The sequence below is a fragment of the Pipra filicauda genome, unplaced genomic scaffold, assembly GCF_003945595.2.
Source record: "Pipra filicauda isolate LSUMZ 115617 unplaced genomic scaffold, ASM394559v2 scaffold75_size2874737_pilon, whole genome shotgun sequence".
NCBI classification, from domain to species: domain Eukaryota; kingdom Metazoa; phylum Chordata; class Aves; order Passeriformes; family Pipridae; genus Pipra; species Pipra filicauda.
In genome coordinates, this window is record NW_024104931.1 from 1,646,527 (window position 1) to 1,669,898 (window position 23,372).

General features: G+C 42.6%; 1 long non-coding RNA gene across 3 annotated transcripts in view; it reads right to left on the reverse strand.

The window, feature by feature from the left end:
• Nucleotides 1-1,812: 1,812 nt before the first annotated feature.
• The window catches only part of LOC113987412, a 117,587-nt gene continuing 96,027 nt past the window's right edge, over nucleotides 1,813-23,372 (reverse strand). For all 3 annotated transcript variants that reach the window (XR_005566587.1, XR_003540525.2, XR_005566586.1), the window contains 3 exons: nucleotides 7,799-7,960; nucleotides 2,810-2,897; nucleotides 1,813-2,679 (listed from right to left, as the gene is read on the reverse strand). This is a non-coding gene — a long non-coding RNA (uncharacterized LOC113987412). The remainder of the gene's footprint in view (nucleotides 2,680-2,809; nucleotides 2,898-7,798; nucleotides 7,961-23,372) is intronic.

The following is a 23,372-nucleotide window of genomic DNA, read 5'->3' on the forward strand; positions in this document are numbered from 1 at the left end:
ATCCCATGTACAATCCCTGCAGGCCCCTGAAGAGGTAGGATGTATGTCCCTGAGAAAATGCAAGTCTTTCCCAAATGGTGAGAGAAAAGAGCCTGATATGCTGGGTTGACTTGATAATCTCTGCATCCTCTCCTACGTGGTGCTAACTACAATTCTTCCACACTTTTCACCCTGTAGTGTATCAAACCTGCCTCTTCAGCTCAGCTGAGTACCATTCCCCACTTGTTCCTTGTGGCAGAGAACACAAGGTTTGTCTGCATGGTTACTGCCCAAGTATCAATACACCCCAAACCAGATCTTTCCTAGACTTCACTAAATGATAGCTCTTTGCCTCCACAGAGACTTAGGCTTAACGCCAAATTCTAGTTAGGAATCAAGGGCACTGCTTTTCAGAGGAGGCAGCTCCAGAGCCTGAGAGATTACTTTTTTGTGACAGCCTAGGGAAATAAATTAGACGGTGGTATAAGATTCCCGATACTCCAAGTACTGTCTTCCCCTGCCTCATCCCATTATCCTCAACAGTAGGAAAAGAGCAAACATATATTATACCTGGGGCTGTAAGAGGCTCTCTTCCTGATCAAAAAGCAAATACCTGACCTTGGGTTGGTAGAAGAAGAACTGGAGTAATGTTTATTTACTCCTCTTACATACCCAGGTTTCTGCTGTCTCCAAGGCCTGTTTTATCAGCTCTGCTGCCTAAGCCATACCTGCTGCGTTCTCAGTAGCCAGAGGGAAATGTAGGTGACTGACAAAATTGACTGCTGGCATTCTTTGAGACTTTATTTTCTAGGTCACTTAGTTTTAAGCTAGCCTGAGCTGACACAGCCTGAGTGTCCTGTCTCTTTTGTGGTCAGCAGCAAGGCAGTAGAGGTGAGGAAAAGCCTCTGATCTACATTTGAGACACCACTGACTCTATTACCTCTGTTCTCCTCAAGCTTCTATCCCTTCCTGGCTTCCCCAGGAGACAGGTGGTATGGCAGAGGAGTAACTTGCCCCCAGCAGGAAGTCTTCCAAACCAGGGTTGCAGTGTGTGATCAGAGAGACACTGGGTGCTTGTTTTCTACTGGAGCAGAATGTGTCACAGCAGGGTTGTCAGTGCTGCAGAACCCTACCCGGCAGACTGAGCTATGGATGCTGACTGATGGTGACCTCTCAGCTCTTGTAGCCAGCCCTCACCTTGTACTTCAGTTAGTTCAGTTCATCTCCTTTGAGTTCTTCCTACGCTACACAGTTGTAGCTACTTCACTCATTTTGTACTTCGTTGATAAAGGAATTCAGTCTTACTTCAGGCATATTAGTAAACCAACAGAGACCTAAAGGGCAGAAGGCACATGGGAACTGGAACTCCAACAGCAGTAGCAATTACACAGTGGTCTTGTGCTTTGAGCAGATACTCATGCTTCTCTCCCCAGCTCCCTCCCAGAGGCAGCTGGTGAGAAAATGAGAGGCTTTTGGTTGCACTCATGATCCCTATACCCATCTGTGACCGAGGGACCAAAGTAAAACGCATGCCACTACTATAGAGCCAGCTTGCCATGTGTTGCACTCTGGTAACTCTTCCTGGCTGTGGCCATTCCTGAAGGAGTGCTTTTGCAGGTGTGTTATGTTGCTTTATTGCCTGTAAGTTTGACTCGACCACTGTTGCAGTATGACCCAGCTCAGCCACAGCACATTGTGTCCCAACTTGCTGTACAAAGGTAGCTGTCCCAAAATGGGCTGAAAAGATCCTAAGAAGCAATTCTTACTCTGTCAGGCCCTGCTGGAAAGGTCACTTACACAAAAAAAAAAAAAAAAAAAGAAAACAACCAAAAAGACCCCACCAAAAACACCCACCCAAAAAAACCCCAAAAGGCTCTTCTATCTTTGTTGTATTTGGACTCAGGCTGCTTTCCAGAACAGAGAGCCAGAACTATTTACAAAACACAATTATGGAAAGCTGCTGAGTTAACTTCTAGCTCACAGAAACTGCTGGCTATTTAGAGTAGGGCTATGGTATGGAGGAAACTCCTGCCTTGACAGAGCAATATAAAGATACCAAATGCATTTTTTTCGAGGAACTTCTTTCTCCATTAAAGCTGCATAACCTTGGAGCCCATCTGAATATCCTCCATTGCTTGAAGATAATATGCAGGGAAATGTTTGAATTGCTTCTGAAATACGATGGGAACTGAACCAGACAGTACTTAGCATATATTAATCTCTTTAAACAAGGAATGCAAACTCTCCCCAGGAACTGGGACAGAAACACCTGTCTAGATTTAACCCTTAAAAGGCTTGTACCGTCCTAAATTGGGAACCAGGTCAGGTCTCTTGGGCCCTTCAGGCAAGTGCAGGAATCACATACACCTGTTCCCAGTTACTCCGATCTGCTGTGCATCACTGGTATTGTCACACGGCCGCTGAGGATGGTAACATCTTAGTGTAGTCGTCTCAGTGCGCTTTGAAGGAGGAAATTAATCTTCAGCAACTGCTTAGGTCTTTGAATGCTCACAGTCTCTTATGAAAAGGTCTGGAGATGTGGAAGGTGAGGCATGAACTAGGAAATGGGGTTTGGGTCAATGCTCTTATGCTGCTCACTTGTAATATAAGAGTCACAGAGTCAGGTCCATACACCTTTCCTTCTTCACGGATCAAAAAATGATGGAGCTTGAGCCATTGGGACACAAACGGGCTCTAAGACTTAAAGAAAAGCAAAGCGGTAGAGGTAAGTGTATCGGTGACAGTTAATAATATGAAGCACACACCAGCAACTACAGTAAAAGCAGCTCCAGCCCCTGATTTGCATATGTGGATAACAGAAACCAGGTACCTGTCAGCTACTACAAAAGGCAATTCTTCCCAAGTGACCAGCTCTTCTGTTTTAGGCACATTCTTCTCTGGGAACACCAGTGTCTGGCCTGTAATGCAAAACAAATTTCATGGGGATCAATTAAAATAAAAGGTAAATTACCACACGGAATTTTGGTTTCTGAGGAAACTTGGGCATTACACCTCGCAGCAAAACTGTGAAGCTACAAGAAATGCCCCCATAACAATCAGGACCTTGCAGTATTGCTCATGCTAAGGGGGCATTGTTTTCATACGCTCTGTCATCTTTTTTTTAAAACTATTATAAGTATATAAAATAAAACGTGCTGCACCAGAAACATGTAAGCAGCTATTAGAGGGGAAAGTCATTGAGAAAGACCCTAGAATGTAACTTGTTGAGCTTATATTACCAATCAGAGCTAAGAAAAAAGAGCTTCCACTTTGTATCCACAAGCTATAGTCAATCATATGGCCAAAGGTCACTCTGTTGTTCTTGTGGCTGGGTTATGTGGAGAAGTCGGAGAGAGACAGAGGCTGTGAGAATGATGCAGGGAGTCATCGACGGTGAAATAAACAGTATCTACTTAACTATTATCTGCTCCTAAAAAAAATAAAATAAATAAAATAAAATAAAATAAAATTAAAAAAAAAAAAGAAAAACCTGTTAAATAAATTGTATTCCTGTGGTACAGGTCATTTCAATCAAAACAAGAAATAAAACACAGAAATGTAAAAACTAACCCAGACAGAGTAATGTTTATTGTGTTCAGGAGGTGCTCTGTTCTGTCCCTTGGGATGCACATAGCCCCATAGAAGGAGCCAGTGTGGGGGAAGGTGTGATCTGTGCATGCTGCAGAAGGGTAGGAGAGCACCAGTCCTCTCACTTAGAAATGCTCATTTGGTGTTTTCCCATATAAAAAACACTTCTCAGCAAGCTTCTGAGTTTTTGTGAGATGAGCTTTGCTGAGGACTTGTTAAGACAGGCAGTGCTGTCAGTCTCTTTCATGGACGAGTCTCTTCCACTCACCTATTTTCTTCCCACATTCTACACTTCACGGGTACAAGGAATAATCAGGAGCTAGCAAGGAAAAAGTCTTGAAGTTGTTCCAGTGAAAAACAAACCCTCTCATTATAAAATAGACCACTGGCTTAAATCCAGCAATGACATCATGAATACTGCAAGCGTAACAGCAGCTGCACAGTGCTGAAGTCATGGCATTTACATTGATCTAGTGGTCAAGTGGTGCAAGAGGGAAAGCCCACAGCTGCTTGAGAAAGCAGAAGGAAACGTGCTGTGGGAGTTGGGGCAGAGATGTGAGAAACAAGGACCCAGGGTTTTATTCCACGTCTGATTCTATTGAATACAGACAGCATCACACTCTGTTTAAGCACCTCCATCTCCACATGCCTCAGCCAATGCTACTAAGGTCCTTCTGGGCAATGGCACTCACTGGGATGATGCATCTAAACGAGGCAATCAAAAGGCCTCTTGGCCTGCCCTCAGAAGAAGGGGGTAGCTGAATTATTAGTGGCCGGTAAGAAAGTCCATGGTCTAGAAATGAGCTTGAATGAAAAAAAACCAAGATGATCACAAAGCTGGAGAGGGAGGTGAAGCACAATGAGAACTTACACTTACAAGAGCTACCCCTAGCCCAGTCACCAGCACTCTGACTGTAAGAGGCACAGTCTTTGAACCAATAAAATCCCCTTCCAAGATCACATAGGCAGCTCGCAGCCCACCTACATTGTGTGCATAGGTCCTCTGAATGTTGTATCTACTCACAGAAGGTTTGGATTTGGCCACCACAGTAGGACTTTAAAATGGATTGTACCTCAGGTTAAATATAGCACAGGGATGCTATATGTGTATATATACATATATATATAATATATATATATATGATATAGTTGATCTGTGGCTTTGCAAAAGGCAGTAGTTTTGGGGTTCTGAAAAGTGTATGTGGCAGTGGAGTTGATGGTGTTAAGAGATTAGTAAGGGTAGCCAGAGGACTACAGAGAGCCTAGGCCCCACTCTTCACACACACCATTCAAGGATTGTGACTTCCTTGGTCCCTTATTTCTAAAGTGGAAGCTGCCTTCCTGGGAGTTCTCCTTTGTCTAGGTGTTTTGAGGTTTTCCTTATTTTGCTTACTAGTGTTCACTCACACTGGAATTAAAAAAAAAAGGTGAGAGAATTGTCTTCATGGTAACTACACAGAGCATTGGGAGAAGCAGAGGCCAACCTGATATTTCCTCTTACAGAAGAGCTTCACAGGAAATACTAGGAAAATACTCTATTTTCTCTGATCAGCTGGGGAGGAAAGAAGGTTTCTTTACTAATCAATGTAGAATTCTCTAAACACATTTTTCTCCCCCAAGTTTAAGCCCTTCAACAGGTCTTGGGCGAGGCTAGAAAAGTCAGCTCTGAGAGTAGCAGCATCCAAATACGAAGTAGGAGTGAAGTCACAGGAAAGATCTGAACTGGTCAGAGGCTCAAAGCACTTTTTGCAAGAAAAACTGAGAAGACAACAGCTACCACTGACTCATCACAGATTTGCTAGAGACTTCAGTGCTTCACAGATCCCTTCATAAATGCAATGAATCACATGCCTACTGCAACCATCTCTTGGCAGCACATGCATCTGCGTTGCTTCAGATCACAGACCCATTTAGACCAGTGCCCCCTCTGCTAACATGGCCAGCAGCAGATGATCAGAGGAGAATGTAAAAACATGGCAAGGAGGTATAATTAAGTCTCCCAGTAATTTAAGGATCAAAGACTACCTGAGCTAGATATGTATGTGGTCTTTGCATTTAACACCCCTCAATGATTTTTCTTACATTAATATCTCCAGTTCTGTTTTCAAACACAAGCATTCATCCTTCACAGAACCCTGTAGCAGTGAGTTCCATGGATCAGCACTCAAAGAAGTATCTCCTTTGCCTACTCTGAGTATACCATCAGCTCATCCTATTTCATGCTCCTACAGCTTGTATTAGAAGACAAACAGTCCCCTGCTCACTTTTCCTTACCATGCACAGTCTTTCACGTCGCTTGATTTCACCCACCTTCATTAATTGCATTTCCAGCATTGTAAATTCTTTTCCACCGCAACACTGAAAGCAGTCAATGCTAGAAATAATTTTCTATTACCATTTACATTATTAAACTTAAACACATTAACCAAACTTTTGTTTATATTTTTGTCAATGGTTAATGCTACTACAGATCAGTGATCTTTTGGGTCAGTTTTAGGAAGTACAGTTTCATCAGATATTTTTCAATCTAATGAACCCTTGTAACCAAGCCTGGGGTAATCACATATTAATCCCATTAGTTTTTGTCCCTGCATCATAAAAATTCATCAGTGTCCTAAGGGACTAATGCTCCCAGCATTAGCACAGGTGTCAGCTTTTCAGGGTGCTATCCCCAGTTCTTCCACTGCTTTGAGCACTTCAAACTCGCTTTTTCTAGCTGCAGAAAATATAAATCCTTACCACTGCTTCTGCACATTTCTTCTTTCCATCACTGCTCTGTTTCTCATGATGAGGTTCCTGCTATGATCTAGCCTGTTTCCCTTGATAATCTGTGATATATTTTTGTTTCTTCACTAATGGATGATCTCTCTTTCTCCCGGCTCCCTCCTCCTGTCCTATTTCTGACACAATGACCATGTGGGTGAGGAGGCCACCAGTGAATATCCAGTCCTCTGTGGCAGCTGACCATACCAAGTTTCTCCAAACCCCTGGCAAGATAGACTGTTCCACCTCCTTTAAAAACAAGGCCCCTGTGGCTAGCAGCCAGCTCACTGTTCTGGATGCCTTCCACTTGGAAGGAGGGTCGCTCCAGCTAACTCCACTTTATTGTCCCCCATTGCTGAGGCTTTGCTAAGATGTCCTGGCTTTCCAGTCCTGCAAGGAATGAAATGCCACCCAAACGACACTCATCAAACCAAGGGGAGGGCTACAGGAGGGCATTTGTAAAATGACACTGTTGATGCCATTTGGGCCAGATTATCCTACTTATGTTTGCAAACAGGAACAAAGTACAGGCCTGAGACACAGTGCATAGTCAGACTACATCACAGCAGCTTCAGCAACAGCACCAGTTAACTAGACAAACTATGCCAAATCGGAGTAAAACTGTGAGAGGAGTAGAAACCTCCTAGCCTGAAGGTATTCTGAACTCTGTAAGAGACTGCAGCTGGATAATGCCACTGCCCAGCACACTGAGCCATAATAGCTCAGCACTTCCTTCTGCCACCCATTGCCTATTGCAAGCCTTTTGTGCAGGAGCCTCCTTTTCATTCCATGGCTGCTCACTGCACACAAAACAGGCCCCTGGCTCACTCTTCTTCCCTGGGCATGGAGCGTGCAATTAAGTATATCCTAAAAGGTAGTTGAAACCCAGTATAAGTGATGCCTGGGACCTTTCAAATTGTGGGAGACTTAATAACTGCATAGGATGAATCAGCTTGGACTAGGACTTGAGAACTGTCTTGGGTTTTCATGTGGAACATGTCCACAAAACAGGGTATCCGTGACTTGTTCCAGAGTTTGTGATTACCCTGTGTTCCAGAGCATATTGCTAAGTGCTCCTGTCAATTCTCTGGACATTCTCACAGACAAAGATAGTATTGGCTACCTACAGCTGCCTGACTGCTGTGCATGTTATTTATTCCAATACAAAGAATAAATAACTTACCCCCAAGTTGTCAGTGAGATACCATGCTAAGCACAAATGCTGTCACCTCCTTGTGCCAGGTTCCATGTACTCTACTGGTTATATTTATTCTCACACAGGTCATCACAGCAAATGCCCATTTCATTGTGTTTGGCTCTGCACTCTCCACAGCACAAGTTGTTCAGATAAGCATTTTCCTTTTCAAAGATCAAGAGTCAAAGAACAGAAACTGCAATAGAAACTGTCTGGGCTATGACTATGAATAGCTGCAATTCAGCTGTGATGTGCCAAAGGAGAAGGACTAACCTGCACTTGGACAGTGCTTCATAAGGTGAGCAGAGCTGACTAGATGTCCTTCACAAAAGTATCCTGGTGACTTCCCAGCCATGATGGAGAAATGAAATAATTTCTTCCACGCGCACTCATCACTTAACTAGTTGCCCAGCAAATCAGGAACACACAGTACCTCTAAAACAAACAGGAGAGAAAGAAAATGATATAATGATAACACAAAGGGAATATCGAGCAGCATTGCAACATCTCTGTCTTTCAGACTTTGCTGAGGAATCAAACACCCTTTGCAGTTAGTTTTATACTTCACAGTTACTGCTGCTAAACAGATTAAATAAATAATCTCTCCTCTGTTACTTCTCTCCTTTCACAGTCCCGTCTCCACTTTTTAATGGGCATGGGGAGATGTGGACACAATATTACTTCCCTGCCAGTCCACACCTTAGGTACCTTTTTTTTTTTACTGCTGGATCATTTCTCGTAATTAGGAAGGTTCCCACTCAGATATATTTGGAGCTTTCAAGGAAAAAAGAGTGAGAAAAGAGGGGCAAAGTTAAAAAAATGTGATACAGTTTGTTCTTTACCTTGTTGGCATAGCTAGCTTTGCTGCTTATTTCCCTTTCATCAGCCTGGCAGGAAACCACAGACAGGAAGATTTTTGCCCTACCCTCACCACCAACCAATGTGTCAGTGAGAGTGCAGGGTGCAAATAGGAGGCCAATGTGCTCCTGGAAAAAAAGGAGAGAAGCAAACTAACAAAGGAAGACACTAATGTTAACTTGTTCCTCACCTCAGCCCTCAATATGACTGCTCTGTTCCTTCTTTTCCTAGGGTGAATCTTGAATGATTTCTCCTGGTTTGAAACAGATTCAGGAAAGGAAAGGGAAGAAAAGATACACAGCAAAAGGGAGAATGAGTCAATTCAGAGCTTCAGAATCAATGAAGCTTAAATACACTGCTACATACAGAAGGGGTGGAAGGCAGGTATTATGTGGTTTTACTGCGTATTATTACTTCCAGATGAGACAGTAATATTAAGTGGCATGAGAAAAGTTTGTCTGAACAAGGCAGGCAAAGCCCTGCACTCTTCAAAGCCAACAAAAAAGCTGAAATATATTTTTCCCATTAGCAGGAGATTTCCCCATATCCTCATCACATTCTTTGTTGTTAGGGAATCATCATAGAATCATAGAATGGCCAGGGTTGGAAGGGACCTTAAAGATTACATACTTGCAACTCATGTGCCAGGGACAATGACGACTTCCACTAGACCAGGTTGCTCAGACCCCCATCCAAACTGGCCATGAACATTTCCAGGGATGGGGCATCCATAACTTTTCTGGGCTACCTGCTCCAGTGCCTCACCACCCTCGCAGAAAAGAATTTTTTTGTAATACCTAATCTTCCTAATATCTAATCATCTCTTTGAGAAGTAAAATTTAACCTATTACCTCAAATCTATGTTGTGATAGCCAGGAGCAAAGAATTCAAAGCAGAAGGAATAAGAGATGTTAGATTCAGAGTACAGAAGTTCTAGGACTGCTTCCCAGCAGCAAAAATTGTGGCTGCTGAAATACAGCTCAACCTGTATAAACTTGCGTGAGACAGGGTCCCTCCAGCTCCCACATTCATGTGTTCCTAGTACTCTTCTTTGTGGAGAAGAGAGAGCTATAAGTGCCTTTGCAGCACACAAGAAAGTGAAGAAGCAGGCCTTAAAGGCAAGTATTTCTGCAAACATCGAAAAATAGTTCTTCTCTGTGCCAGATTGCACCAGAGAGAGATCCACTGGAGAGACCTCTCTCCTAAAATTACCCTGTTCAAGTAATGAAGATGAGACACCTTCTGAGACTGAAGTGTCAGGAGAGAAAATGCTGGAACAAACTGCTTAAGAACAAATAAATGACCAGCACAGTATATCGTGTACATCCAAGAGATCTGTAGGAGTTTGGAATGGAAGCTGAGCTGCTGAAGACATGAATTCTCTCATTAAAGTCAGCTGTTATACTGGAGTAATGAAGGGTAGCAAATGCTGTAAGTTGTTCCAAAAAAGGCATTTGGGATGATCTGGGAAGTCACAGACCACTGAGCTTTACTTTGAATCAGGTAAATTGGTTGAATTATCAAGTAAAATTAAAATCACAGGGAAGGACTGGCACAAAGAATTCATTTAGCTTTGCTCCAGTGTCCTTGCCCTCTTTCCACTGCTCCTCACTAATTTAAAATTTTTGTTGATTCTTCTGAAGTCTCCTGCTTATATCATTCCTCATTACTTTTTGTGCATTTGGCTATATCCTACAGAAAAATGGCTTTTCATCTTCCCTCATTCCATCTAATTATGTTCTGGGAAAAACTACATAAGCAAATATTTGTATTTATTTATGCAATAACTGTATTGCCATTATGGGTACTACAGAGAAAGGTGGCAATAGCAGAAATAATACCTGATGTTCCCGTGATCCACCATTGATCTCTCACTTGTCCCAATCTTAACAGATAGGAACTGTATACTATATATATATATATATATACTATATATTAGGAGGCCAATTGCTTAAACTACTTCAAACTATGCTTTACCATGTGATGACCACCCAACAGCATGAAAGAACATTTTAGCAGAGAGTTTTCTACAGGAACCCTTATATGATGTCTGATCCAGATGGAGCTTTAGGATGGAAGGAAAGGCCTGATGATTTCTTCAGTTTCCTTGGCAAGCTACACTGGAAAGAATGATCCAGCATGTGTCTTGGTTTTGTGCCTGAGTCAGGATTTGCTTTTATATTATAGTACAACACTTTTTTCTACACTACCGAGAACAAGTAGTGGAGAGGAAGCAGTAACCTATGAAAGATGCTGGCCAAGGTATGGCCAGGCTATTGAGGGCACAGCCAGGATGTGATGAACCAGGAGCAGAACGCGTGATAAATACAGATTATGCTCCACTCACGAAACTGGGAGCATGGGAGTTTGAAGCAGAAGACAGAAACCAGCACGGGCTCCTTCTGGGACAGCCAGGTAATGTGTCTAGGTTCCTAACTGTGGGGAAACATCAGAGGCTAAAGGCAGAGGGATAGCCAATTAGAAAACTCAGAAGCTCTGTTACGTGTCCTGCGAAAACCTAGGCTGGAGGCACGGAGGCACCTAGCCTCAGCTGACATGCCCTTAAAGTGCACAGACAGACAGTATTACAGTTTCATGTCTTCTATTTAGATCTTAGCCACATAAGTATTTGCAAACCTACCCTATCTTGAGTGATAATTATTGACTTAGATTAGTTTAAGATTACATAGAGCCTAATAAACACTCATTACTTTGGCAGGTTTGCTCCTGGTACTGTAATTATTGCAGAAAATCACATTTACTTAGGTACAAACAAAACAAGTTAAGAGTTTAAAGGGTTTTTATTGTTCAAGCAGTGCAGATAGGATATTACTTAATTAATACTTCTTCATGCAGTCAGGTGTCTGGAAACACCACCCTGAAACAGACACAAAACGATCATGTTGATCCTGTACCACTTTAGCTATTTTGCATATTCATTTTCTAAATAGTTAATGTTACTAACAACTAATTCTGTAAGCACCAAATGTCACTGAGTGGTTACTTTAATGAACATGTTAGACTGTAATTCATATTAATTACCCATATCACTTGGTTCAAACTAACTTCAGTGTTTACTTGGACACTACCATAGTTAAATTGCTATTATAATTTCACTCCACATTTTGTTAAGCATTCTGACTTAAAAACTTTCATAACTATCATAACTTTATTTTTATTTCTAGCTAATAAATGAGGGTCCCAGAATTTTTCTGAGTAGACATTAGCTTCCATTCATCCACATGATGGCAATGCAATTCACTTTCAAACTCCTAAGGTCTAAATTTCTCTGGATTTCTTCTGGATTTCTGGAAAATTAGAAAATTAGAATGCCCTCTTCAAGATCACTGCAATGCTTCCTTTTCACTGTAGTCCAAAGTCCAAGTGAATATTAGGATGTATAAAGCTTATGGCTTTTATGGCTTGGGACCTGGAGCGTCTCTGTTCTTGCCTCTGAGTCATCATGCACCTGATGCCTCACTAATCCCCAAGAGGTTTGATGTACCACAGCACTGAACAGCTATAATTACTTCTGGAAGCCAGCTGCCACTCAAGTGACAAAGAAGCCTGCAGAGTCATTCCCCCAGCCCACGTCGCTGAGCACTTGGACCATTTGAATACAATATTAAATAGAACAAGACATAGGCAATACGGTTTTTTTGCAAAGCTGAGCTTGTCACATTTGCAAAATTAATACGGTGTGGCAGGAGATGAAAGGGCCACCTTCGCCATGGAGCTCCCACATCTATTGAGCCAGACAGCGTGAGCCCAATAATGAAGTGCCTAGTTTTGCACAACCATGAAGTTTTCAGACAGTAAATAGGCAACCAGCAGTACATGGCAAGTCCTCTGAGATAAGCACAAAGATGAGGAAGTAATGACAGGAATGAGTGAAAACAGGTATTTCCTACTAAGCCTAAGCAAAACTTTTTTGGGTCTTGCTTGAGCACCTGGGTCTTGCTGGAGCACTGTGTCAACAGGCCTCTAAGTTTTGTTGAAGGTGTTAAGCCTTCACAGTGCAGCAGGACATGAGCATCTGCAAGGCAAAGAGCACTGGCAGCCCCTAGGAGCCATTCTTTCTGGGACCTTTAGACAGTGTTATGTAAGAGATTTTAATTTATTTACCCTCCTCAACAATCCCTACACCCCAAGGACAAAGGGAAGGACTGAGTGCCTGCTTGAAGGAACCAGCAGCCTAGATTACAAGTCCCTGCTGCTGTTTTAAAAGGGTTACTTTTTGGACAAATTTCCTGTTGTTTTGAAAGAAAGGAACCACTTAGGATATAAGGAAGATAAACAACTCCCACTTTGCAAAGCAAGCTGCAGTACCAGCAGTATCATCACAGATTTAATTTTTTTCCTTTTGCCCTTCTTCAAATAGAAGTTAAACTCACGCATTTCCTCCCTTGCACTCTCTGCTTCAGAGAAAGACGTGGCTCAGGACACTACCTCCACATCAGAACTTCACCTGGAAACATTCTGCTAATAAAATCCCCAGTACAAACTGTAACAAAGTGTGTCATCTTTTGCTTCTTTGGACAATTTACAAGGTGGATTTTTTAATATACATATATACGGTTCTGTGTATACACACATTATATATATCTAATACATACATATAATACATACCTATAATATGCATAACACATGTGGATAATACACACATATATTCAGTGCTCCATGGATGCCAGTCAGCTCATGTATTCCCAAGACAGAGATACACTGGTGAATGTGGGAGGAACCTACTCTGAGCCTGAAATCTGACCAGGAAAAGACTGTTCGAAGCAAACACAGGAGGCTTCAGACTATGTACCCTACACAAGCTTGATCTTGGTGAAAGCCCATCAACTCTGTGACACTGACCGCACAGCCCAGAACTCTCCACAAGCAACTTCACAAGACAAGACACACAGTAGGCTTTAGTCTCATTTCTCCCAGGCAACTAGCAGTAGGACAAGAGGGCACGATCTTGAGCTCTGCCAGTGAAGGTTTAGGTTGGATATTAGGAAAAAATTTTTTACAGAGAGAGGAATCAGACATTGGAATGGGCTGCCCAGGGAGGTGGTGGATTCATTGTCCCTGGAGGTTTTTAAGATGAGACTGGATGTGGCATTTAGTACCATGGCCTAGTAACCGCAGCACTGTTGTTGGATCAAGGGTTGGACTTGATGATCTCGGAGGTCTTTTCCATCCCAGTTGATTCTATGATTCAGTGATTCTATTCCTCCAAACATAAGGTGGAGTCAGTGACCTTCTCCTCACCCCACTTGAGTGACCTCTTCGAGAATGAGAGAGTCCATTTTAAGAAAGGGAATGTACATCCTGCACTGACACTGGGAATCCCACTGAATGACAGGGAGCAGTTCTACAGCAATTGCTTTGTTTAAAATGCAAAATGTGGATGTGTTTAGAGGTGGTATCAGCATCAATCACTGTATGCAAATACTGCCTGTGGAGAAGAGCTTCCCCTGTAAGTCACTCCTCACTGCCCTAATCGAGTTAGCACTAGTGACTGAGGGCATGTTGAATGTTGATGGGCTGCTGATAGTGCTGTCCCAGGAGAAGATTAATAAAAGGCAGCAGGAGTGCTTAGCCCCAAGCTGGACACCAAGTCAGACAGGGGGACGAGGGGAAAGAACAAGGGTATCTTTCTGTCTAGAAGCTGTTGCCCATTACCACAGATATACAAAAAAGCAAAACTTTGCAGCCCTCTCCCACAGTCATTAGCACGCTTGTGAAGGAAGGTCAGCACAGACCACATGCACTGACTTGAACAGGTGGCATTGCTGACTTGTGGTTTGTAGTCACAGAGGAATATGGATCCATAAATGAGAGGTAAAAACCCATGCAACTCCACTGCTATTAAGCTTAGATGTACCTAAAACAGGAGTCTGCATGCAGTCTAGGGAACCATAAACTGACACTGGAAACTAGAGTTGCAGATGATGAAGGATTTCTGTAGCATGTCATGAAGGAGAAGCAAAACACATTGCATGTGGTCTCAACAGTCATCAGGGAGAAAATAATTGCAACTCTTGCGCCAGCTCTGCAAGACAGGTGGTAGCAGCCCTTCAACACCCATAGCCAGTGCCTGGTGAGGTGACAGCACGAGTCCCAGCACTGGACTACCTGTGACTGCATGAGAATGGTTTTCAGGCACTGGTGATCTCTATCCAAGCCACAAAGGCAAGGCTCTGGCTGGAGGGACTAGTACCAACTACGAGTGAACTTCAGCCCTTGTCCCATTCCGGCAGATGAACTGTAAGTACTGCTAATGATGGTCACCAACATCATTCCCTCTTTCTCAGCAGCCAGAGCAGTAGGAGGAGAGTGGGGCAGGTGCAGATGTTCTCAATCTTCTCAGTGCTGAGAGCAGAAAAGGAATGGAGCGCTGCAGGAGTCGGGTTACAGGAAGGTTGCTGGATGGGGCATCCTGGGAAATGAAATCCCGAAGTACTCCCACACACATGGGCAGTGAGCTACCCCATGGTGATTGGTCAAGGGAGTCATGTGTTGTTTTGAGGTGCATATATAAGTTGTTGTCTGATTTGAATAAAGAGGATTTGGTTCTGAACCCTCAACCAAGCTAGCTGGGTCCGTGTAATTTATTTACGTATTATATTGATACGCCACAGAGCGCTGTTAGCTAGGTTGCTTTTAATCCATTCATTGACAGCAGTTTTACTGCCTGCAGTTCCCTCTTTTCTTAGTAGCCAACTCCTAAGCCTTCTACCTTGTCACCTGCTCTCAGCTTCTCCCATCATCGCCTTGGCCACAACAATTGGTGCTTACTGCACCAAATTGTTACCAACAGTTTCCCTCTTCTCACAGACTCCTGTTGCAGACCTCTGCTCTGAGCTCCTCTTCCACCATGTTGGGCCTCCTCAGAACTTGAGCTATTGTCCCATCACTCCTATATATATGAGATACTGTCAGCATCTTGAAGAGGGAGAATCTTCTCTTTTAGGTATGTGTAAAATGCTCAGAACATTTATATTGCTCTATAAATAAGGATAGTAAGAGTCTAATTCTGGTAACTCTGGCAGATGTATAGAAAAAGGATGATGGCCTACCCATGGAATGAGATCATTCATCTTACGGGAAGATTTCATACCAAAATGGGCTTCTGCCTGAGGTCCAGTACCTATCAAAATTCTTCTCAGTCTAGCAAGAGCAAAGATAGTGCTGTGTTATGGAGCCGATTTAATGCAACAATTCTAAGCACTGCACGTCTGACTGGCAAGAAATACAGAACTACAAAGAGTTCATTTAAGAAATAATGTCCAGATGTGCCAGACAGTGAAGTGAACTTTTGTTTTCCTAGAAGACACCTAATAGCATAGGGCCAACCTGGTCCATGAGGAGCTTGACGTCAAAGAGGGTACCACCATCCGAGCTGTAGATTTGTAATGCATGCCCTTCTAAACCACTAAGAGGACACCAGACCCAGTTCTCCCACTAAAGGAGCTCACATCATTAAAAACCTCACAGAGTTGGCCCTGCTGCAAGCAGCCTCACCATCACAGTCTAATTCTTTAAGGTGGGTGAGGAGTCCCATACAGGGTGTACACAGTAATTCTAGAAACACAGTACAATGCTTGTAGGCTTCTAGAGATGAGACTTACCATTGCTGCTGAACCAGAAGTGAGACGGGGAAGGAAGGAGAAACAAATCCTTCAGCGCAGTTCATGTTTACACCACAAATGGTAGCGGTGTGCTGCATACCTCCAGCTCCAAACTACATTTTTGCAAGCTTCAGGTTGTTGTTATCTGAAAACATTGCCAGAGCAGGAAGGAAGGGGTGAATAGTAAGTCTCCATGCTGTCATCTTCAAAACCCATCAGATATTTCTGCCTTCCTCTGAGTTATTTCAGCTTGTCTAGAGAAACTGACGTACCACTGATCTGCAGTTTAGAGGGCTATTTATGAATCATTTTGGGACATGGATACAAGACAGAAGATGATAGGATGCTCTTTCAGTTCTGTGCTAGCCTCACATATTCCACAGCTCTGACACAGGCGTGCTATAGCCCAAGCAGATTTGACAGACTCAGCTGAAGGGTAGGAATTTTGCACACTGCATCCCTTTCTTCATTTCTAGCATTTGAATGCTTACGTCCTTCCACAGACACTAGCTATATAAGATTTCCCAAGACTGAGGATCAGCTACCATCTCTATGGGATAAAATAAGGTTACTATCAGCTCTCCACTCCATGACTGGAGTTGCTCTTCCAAAGCCCAAGAGCTGAAACCCAGTCAAAGCATCACCATTGGTCACAACAGTAGTTTCAGGGGGCAGAAATAATACTCCCCTTTTCTAATACCCAGTGGACAGACAGTTTGTTTCTGGCATACAAGCAGTTTCCCTACCAGGGCAGGAGTGGAGTGGGAGCAGAAAACCTAACAAAGGGGGAGGACGGGTGAGCAGTAGGTTCTGGCTTTACAAGAGGATGATAAATGATAACACCATTAGGAACAAAACCAAACATCTTTCATGCTGTCAGAGCAGTGAAACCATCACAAAACAAGATAGGGGTAGAGAGCAGTGCGGTTGCTTTCCAGAGAAGCACACAACTATAAAGTTACTTCTGCTCTGAGTCAACAACCTGATTCATCTCCCCTTGGTTTCCACAGAAAAGGGCAGGGTAAAAAGGGGTAATCACTTCTCTCCAGTTAGCCAAGAGTTTCAGCTGCTCCACATTGCATTGAATTCAATAGACAGGGTCAGGCCAGCATTGGATGCTAGTGCAGAAGACTTGTAAGAGGATGTGGATTGCACAGCACTATATGATCATGAACTTCTTCCCACACTGCCCTAGTAATTATGAAAGGGTACGATGGGACACTGTCATAAGACAGATAGGAAAGCAGTACAGATGAGTACCACAGTGTCCAATATCATTCAGAATGTTCCCCCAGATTCAAACTCCACAGAGAGCTTTACCTTCCTGCAGATAAGCATAAAAATTCCTTCCTGTGGCTCACTTCATCTTCACAGGAGGAGGTTATCCACATATTTAACTGTCCATGAACTAGGTAGGCATCCTCATGTCACTGCAGACAACAACTCTGTAAGGCCTGATCAAGCAGGAAGGCTCTGCACACCAGCTTGGACTTGTCTTCTTTTGGATCTGAGGCCTGCTGGCTACTTTCCCTCCTGCTATGAGGGGTGGCTATGGTCACAGACACTTAACAGAAGATATCTCCTCCAACAGAGACCTGAGGTTTTGAATTGCTTTTTTCATGCTGGGCTTGGCCCTTTTTTTCCCTTATACTACAGCTGTCTTTTCTGCATCCTGCGTGGCTCCTGCTTTGGGGACATGCTTTCTCCCCAAGTTAAAATGGATGATTCAAGCCCTGTGCCTGACATGGAAAACCATGTGTTACTGCACTAACACCAGCATTAGTTCCCAATAAGGTCACACACTGAAGAGCTTAGAAAGCTCCTGAACTGGAAAACAGGGAGAAAGAGAGGACCTCGAGAGTAAGGAATACTGATCCTACAGGATTATAAGGTGAACCACAGGCAGTCTTAACTCTGATTGTAAATAAAACAACATCTGTGATGAGAGTCAAAGTCTAGGGTGAAACAGTTGTTTGGGAAAGTAAAAAAATCATCCAGCTGAACTGAGCAAAATCTAGGATGTATAAAACCTGAAGCCAAAAACCTATGACACAAACCATAAAGATGTCTTGTCTCTCGATAATGACCTTATGAAAGCATCTTCTATCAAAGCACCAGTCTCCTCCACAGGAAATGTAGTCAGTCTTGATCTAGTGTCCCCACTGCTATTCCCATGTCATTCCAGCCTAGACGGCTGTGTAATGCCCCACCATCTCTATTTCCAAGCAGTCAGATCCTCTAGTACCTGCCTATCTCTCAGTCCAATTCCGGATCTTTCTTATCACATAAAATAGGTTTTTAAAATGCATATTTAATTTCATGGAATTTATATGCCACTGAGGAGAAATTCATGCCCTCCCCCCAAATGAAAGAAGGAAGAAATAAAATCCTGTCCTTGACTTAACCTTTAACATGCAGTATCTCATCAAGGATGGAATTCATTCAGCAACGGTTCATTGTAACTTTACTTCTAAATCACAAGAGACCAATGTCTGACCCACAGGCCAATTATAGCCTCTGGAACTGTACAGCAGTATGGGATAGCCTGGTGACTCTTTTATCACTCAAATAGTTTACAGTGGTTGTTTCTAAAGGTCCCAGTGTACAATGTTCACCTCAGACCATATGAGTTCTGTGGAGCACCACATGGTTTGCTATGTAGTTTTCCTGGCTTGCATCTTTGTCTTGACATGGGGGACCTTTAATTTGTTGCACTGGACCCTATCACCAATGTTTTTACAAGAAAAGAAGTAGGTTAGAATTCCAGCTATCTGCAAGGTCCACAACTGCAAGGTCTCCATTAAGTGTTGTTCCCCCCAGAGGTGCTGTGTACCCCACAGGAGCACACACAGGGTTAACATTCTTGAATTTCTTCCTGGAGAAAAATGGTTTGTGTTGAGGAACTGCTGCTGGGAAGGAAGGAAAAAAAAAAGACCCTTTTTTATTATTCCGTGGTGCATTTTAATTTGCACAAGCGACATTGTGTCTGTGATGGATTACACAAAGGGAAACATTACAACATTACAAGTCCAGCAAGCTTGGCAAGGAAAAAAATAGGGGAGGTATGGGGAGGATTAAAAACAACCTATTACAATGCAGAATTCTGATAAGAGATCCATGATGCCTTCAGAGCAGGAGCATGTAGAGCTCAGGATACCAAGGAAGTGAAGTGGCATAGTATAGGGTGAGGGAGTGGGAGTACAGAGTGGAAGAGATTCCTTGGTCATACAGTCCACTCTTTTCCTCCTATCAGTGTCATCACAGAAGCCCTTTCATAAAAGATCAGGTTCCATCTTAAAATTAATATTTTTTTCTTTATGTTGCAGAATCTCACTTCTCTTTCTGATGGTTAGAAACCTTTGTTTAATTTCCAGATTAATTTATTCTCAGCCAGTTTATACCCATTTGTTCCTGTGCCAACATTGTCCTTAAGCTTAAATAGCTCTCTCTTGCGGGTTTTGTGGTTTGATGTATTTATAGGCAGAAATCATATCCCCTCTTTCCTCATTTTGCCTGACTGAACTAGCAAAGTTCTTAATATCCTGCAAAACACATTCCTCATATGACTGGTCACCCTAGTACTTTTCTGTGCTCTGTGGCACTTTGTGCCCATCCCTCTGGGATGGTGGTGACTGGAATTGTATGTGTTATTTCAGGAGTGGTCTTAACAGGCTCTCGGAACATTGCACAATAATTCCATTTCTCTACTGGAAGCATCTGTATGCTAAAAATGCCTCCTGGATTTGGACCTTTCATCAGCACCATACTGATCATTTGGCCAAGGCCAATGGTCAAGACAAGATCGCTCCTGAGAAAACCTTCCTTTCAGCATAATACTTCGACTTTCAGCAGTACCTGTTGCTGTCCTCCCATTCAGCCACCCTTGTGATTCCTCCACTAATCACCTTGTGCCACCTTATCTAATGATTTTCTGAACTCGTGATAAACAAGCTCTAGCCAGTTATCTTATCAAAGCCAGCTATCTCATTGCTTTTTATCCCATCTTTATTTTTGCTCTTGTGCAGGTCTTTTTCCTTTAAGAGTACAAAACTACTGTATAAGCTGCAGAAAAAACCCTATTGTCTGCTAATGGTATATGGTTTATGGTTCAACATTAGGTAATTAAGTCCCCTTGTTGGGGCAAGCAATGGTGATGTGCTGTAGTCTCTTTACTACAATATTATACTTTCTTACGCACTCTTTGGGGTCTCAGCAACATAAACAGACTCCTTGTACTTCTTTTTTTTTCAGCTAGCCTCTTCTTGTTTTGAACTAATATAAAAAAGCATTTTTCCAGAGATACTAGTGTCTTGAATTAAAGGAGATAGATTTCTAGCACTTAGGGATGAAGACATTTAATAACAATAAAAATGCAGCTTGGTAGGTGGTCTGAGAAATGCCCTACCACAGTAGGAAAGACTCGAGAAAGTAAGCTGAATTAGGCAGACTGTTGGTAGTCTGAAGCATCACATTTTTGTACTGTGAACCACGGGGAGTATTTGAAGTGACCACAATAAATATGTACTTGTTAATTTATAGGACATATCTTCTTATAAAAATCCAAGCACATCTATAGAAAGGAATGAAAAACTCCCATCCAGAACATCCTCATTAATAAGCACATAATAAAAAGAGCCAGGCTACTCCAAAATTAACCTAAGTTCCAATTCAGAATAAGACTGATCACCTGGAAACACCAGCTACTTCCATGAAAGCTACACGAGCTCAAAATTTTTCCTGACCAGAAGCTGAAAGCCTACTACCATAAACCCTGGAGGCTTTTCCTCCAGAAGAAATAGATGAACCCTGTAGAATCACTAAGGTCATATAGCCATAGCTGGGCTCTGGTGCACCACGTGAGTGGTTTCTCTTGAAAGCTGTTGGCCATTAGTGCATGCTGCAATGTAAACACATAGCTATTTGTCTCTCCTGTACTTCTATAAATGAAACGGTGGTTAAACCCATATGGGAAGGTGTGAGTACTTGAAGCCTAATGACTCCAAAAGTGATGTGCTTGTTTTCATAAAGGTATCGTTACTTGTCATGAGTAAACTCAATCAGGTCTCACAAAATCATGCTGTATTCTGATTTATTGTGCCTTATCAATAAGAAATGCTCTACTGCTTCTATGTGTCTGGCCCTGACAAATACTACAGGCACAGTGCAACTGTTGTCCTGCCTCCCTCCATGTCTTTTCTGGAAAATTACGGATTGGATCCATTCTGTTGGTAAGGGAGGAACCGAACTCTGCATCCTTTCCTGCTGCCTCAATCAAACTATAACGCAAAAGATCACAAATGCTTCTTTTTGATTCCAAAGTCAATAAGGTTAATTCTGCATAACTGCTAACAGAAGGTAACATATAACATATTCAAAGTCAGGTTTTGTAAATGTATTTTTCATTTTCCCCATTATCTGTGGCTCTGGCATCCCAGTACTCTATGTTAATGAAGACTTGAGTGTTAACAGAATAGAGTTAAACTCTGCTGCTCTAAGACTCTAGAAAGGTCAGTGTTAGATTTGTATTTCTCATATCCCAAAAGTAAGAAATCCCAAAGTCAACTTCCAGAAAAGGGTAAGTGAAAAATTTCCATGGTCTGTTCCTTCTGAAATCTGCTTTTCTCTCTGTGCCTCACTTCCTTCTGGCTAAAGCTTTTGCAAGCAGACATCTTAGTGTATGCATGAAGAAACCATGTCTCTCTCCTCAGAACACACATAAACTCCACTTCTTCCTCTGAAAGAGTAAAATGGGCTTTTTTAACTAAATTCATTGCAGAAAATTAATAAACGTACAGTATTATTTGGAAAAATCAATGTCAGATAATTAGCAACCAGTAGGTAAGTGTTGCTATAGGAGGAGAGTGAATGCATTAGATGACTCATTCACACTGAATGCTTTAGTTCAAGTGTTAAGTCCTGTCCCTTTACACTGTTATTGTCACTGAAAAACTAACAGAACTGAAAAAGGTAATGATGACTTTTTCTAGGCAGGGATTCTGAAATAGAGACATTTCCCTCTATTCCAGTGCATCCCTAATCCTGCCAGCTCCTTTCTCTCCTAAGTGAGGCTTATGCAAGCAGGCAGTACAGCCTAATTGGTTTCTTTGTTGTGACCAACATATGAGGGGATCAGATCAAGAGCTCCATGATAACCTTCCTCACTGAGATTTGTTTTCAAGACACAATGGATGTGGCAGGTACCATTAGCCTGAAGATCTCTCAATATGGGAAGGGCCCTTTCTCACAGTGATGGTATCGTAAACATTCAGTCATCTAAGTGAGGTCCACCATCCTTCTGTGGAACAAATAGGAAGTTTTCAGTCCCCTTCCTGGTGCACAAACGTGGACCCAGCTGAGGAGGGAGGGACAAACCTTCTCTTCAGATTCCCGAGCAAAATACTCTGGCTGGAGGGTGACAGTACTAAGAACAGGAAGCAGGGAAAATCATTGATGGCCATTGTTTCTGCCATAGTTGCTCTGAAGGTAAAGCCTCAGGCACATCCATGACCCCACATCAAATCTGGGTTTTAAAAAAAAAATTATTCCACCTCAAATTCATTAGTATTCTACCACTGAATCTCTCAGATATGCTCTTGCTCCCAGCTAGCAAAGTCAGTGCTGCTTGAACTAGGGAGTGGACAGCTGGTGTTACACAGAAGGCGAGTTTGTAGGTGATAAAGAGAATGCAATGCCCTTGCTTCTTATATATGGGGGCTGTGAGGAAGCTCCTAACAGGTCCAAAGGAAAATGAAATGGGGTGGAAGGCAGTCCAGGCAAGCCCAGCAGTCTCTGACTGCAGTCTTAGACAGCTCTGCAAGGTTTCAGAATACTCAACACAACTGTCTCTCTGTTTGGACACAGAGCCTGCGTGTCAGTGTTTTCCCAGAAAAACACAAGCTGCAGGAAGGAAATACTGACTTCTAGCAGCCAGATATTGACAACAACAAAAAAGAATCCTTTTAAAAGTTCCTTCCCTGTCAAATTTCATACTGCCATGAAACAATGTAGCTGTCAGAGCATCTAAAAAATATAAGTTTAAAAACGCTTGATTCAAGGCAAACTAAGGTCAGCACCTTTTTCTCTAGAATGAGACTTCTTTGAAGCAGTGGGTATTTCTAGGGAAACTCTGAACATTAAATCAGTCATGCAGAGTTTTTCAACGAGTAGAGCAAGGTAGTGGATCTGTCATGTCACTGTTCAGTATATGCCAGGTCCTTGGGAGGAGCCAGATGGAAGATTAATCTACTATTGAACTACCATTTTAAAATTATGTTCAAAAAATACAGGTAAAGCGTCAAGGATCTTCACCTAAAAGAGACAGTGTCACCAGCCTGCTGATGTATCAGATGTTAAGCTAGTGCCCA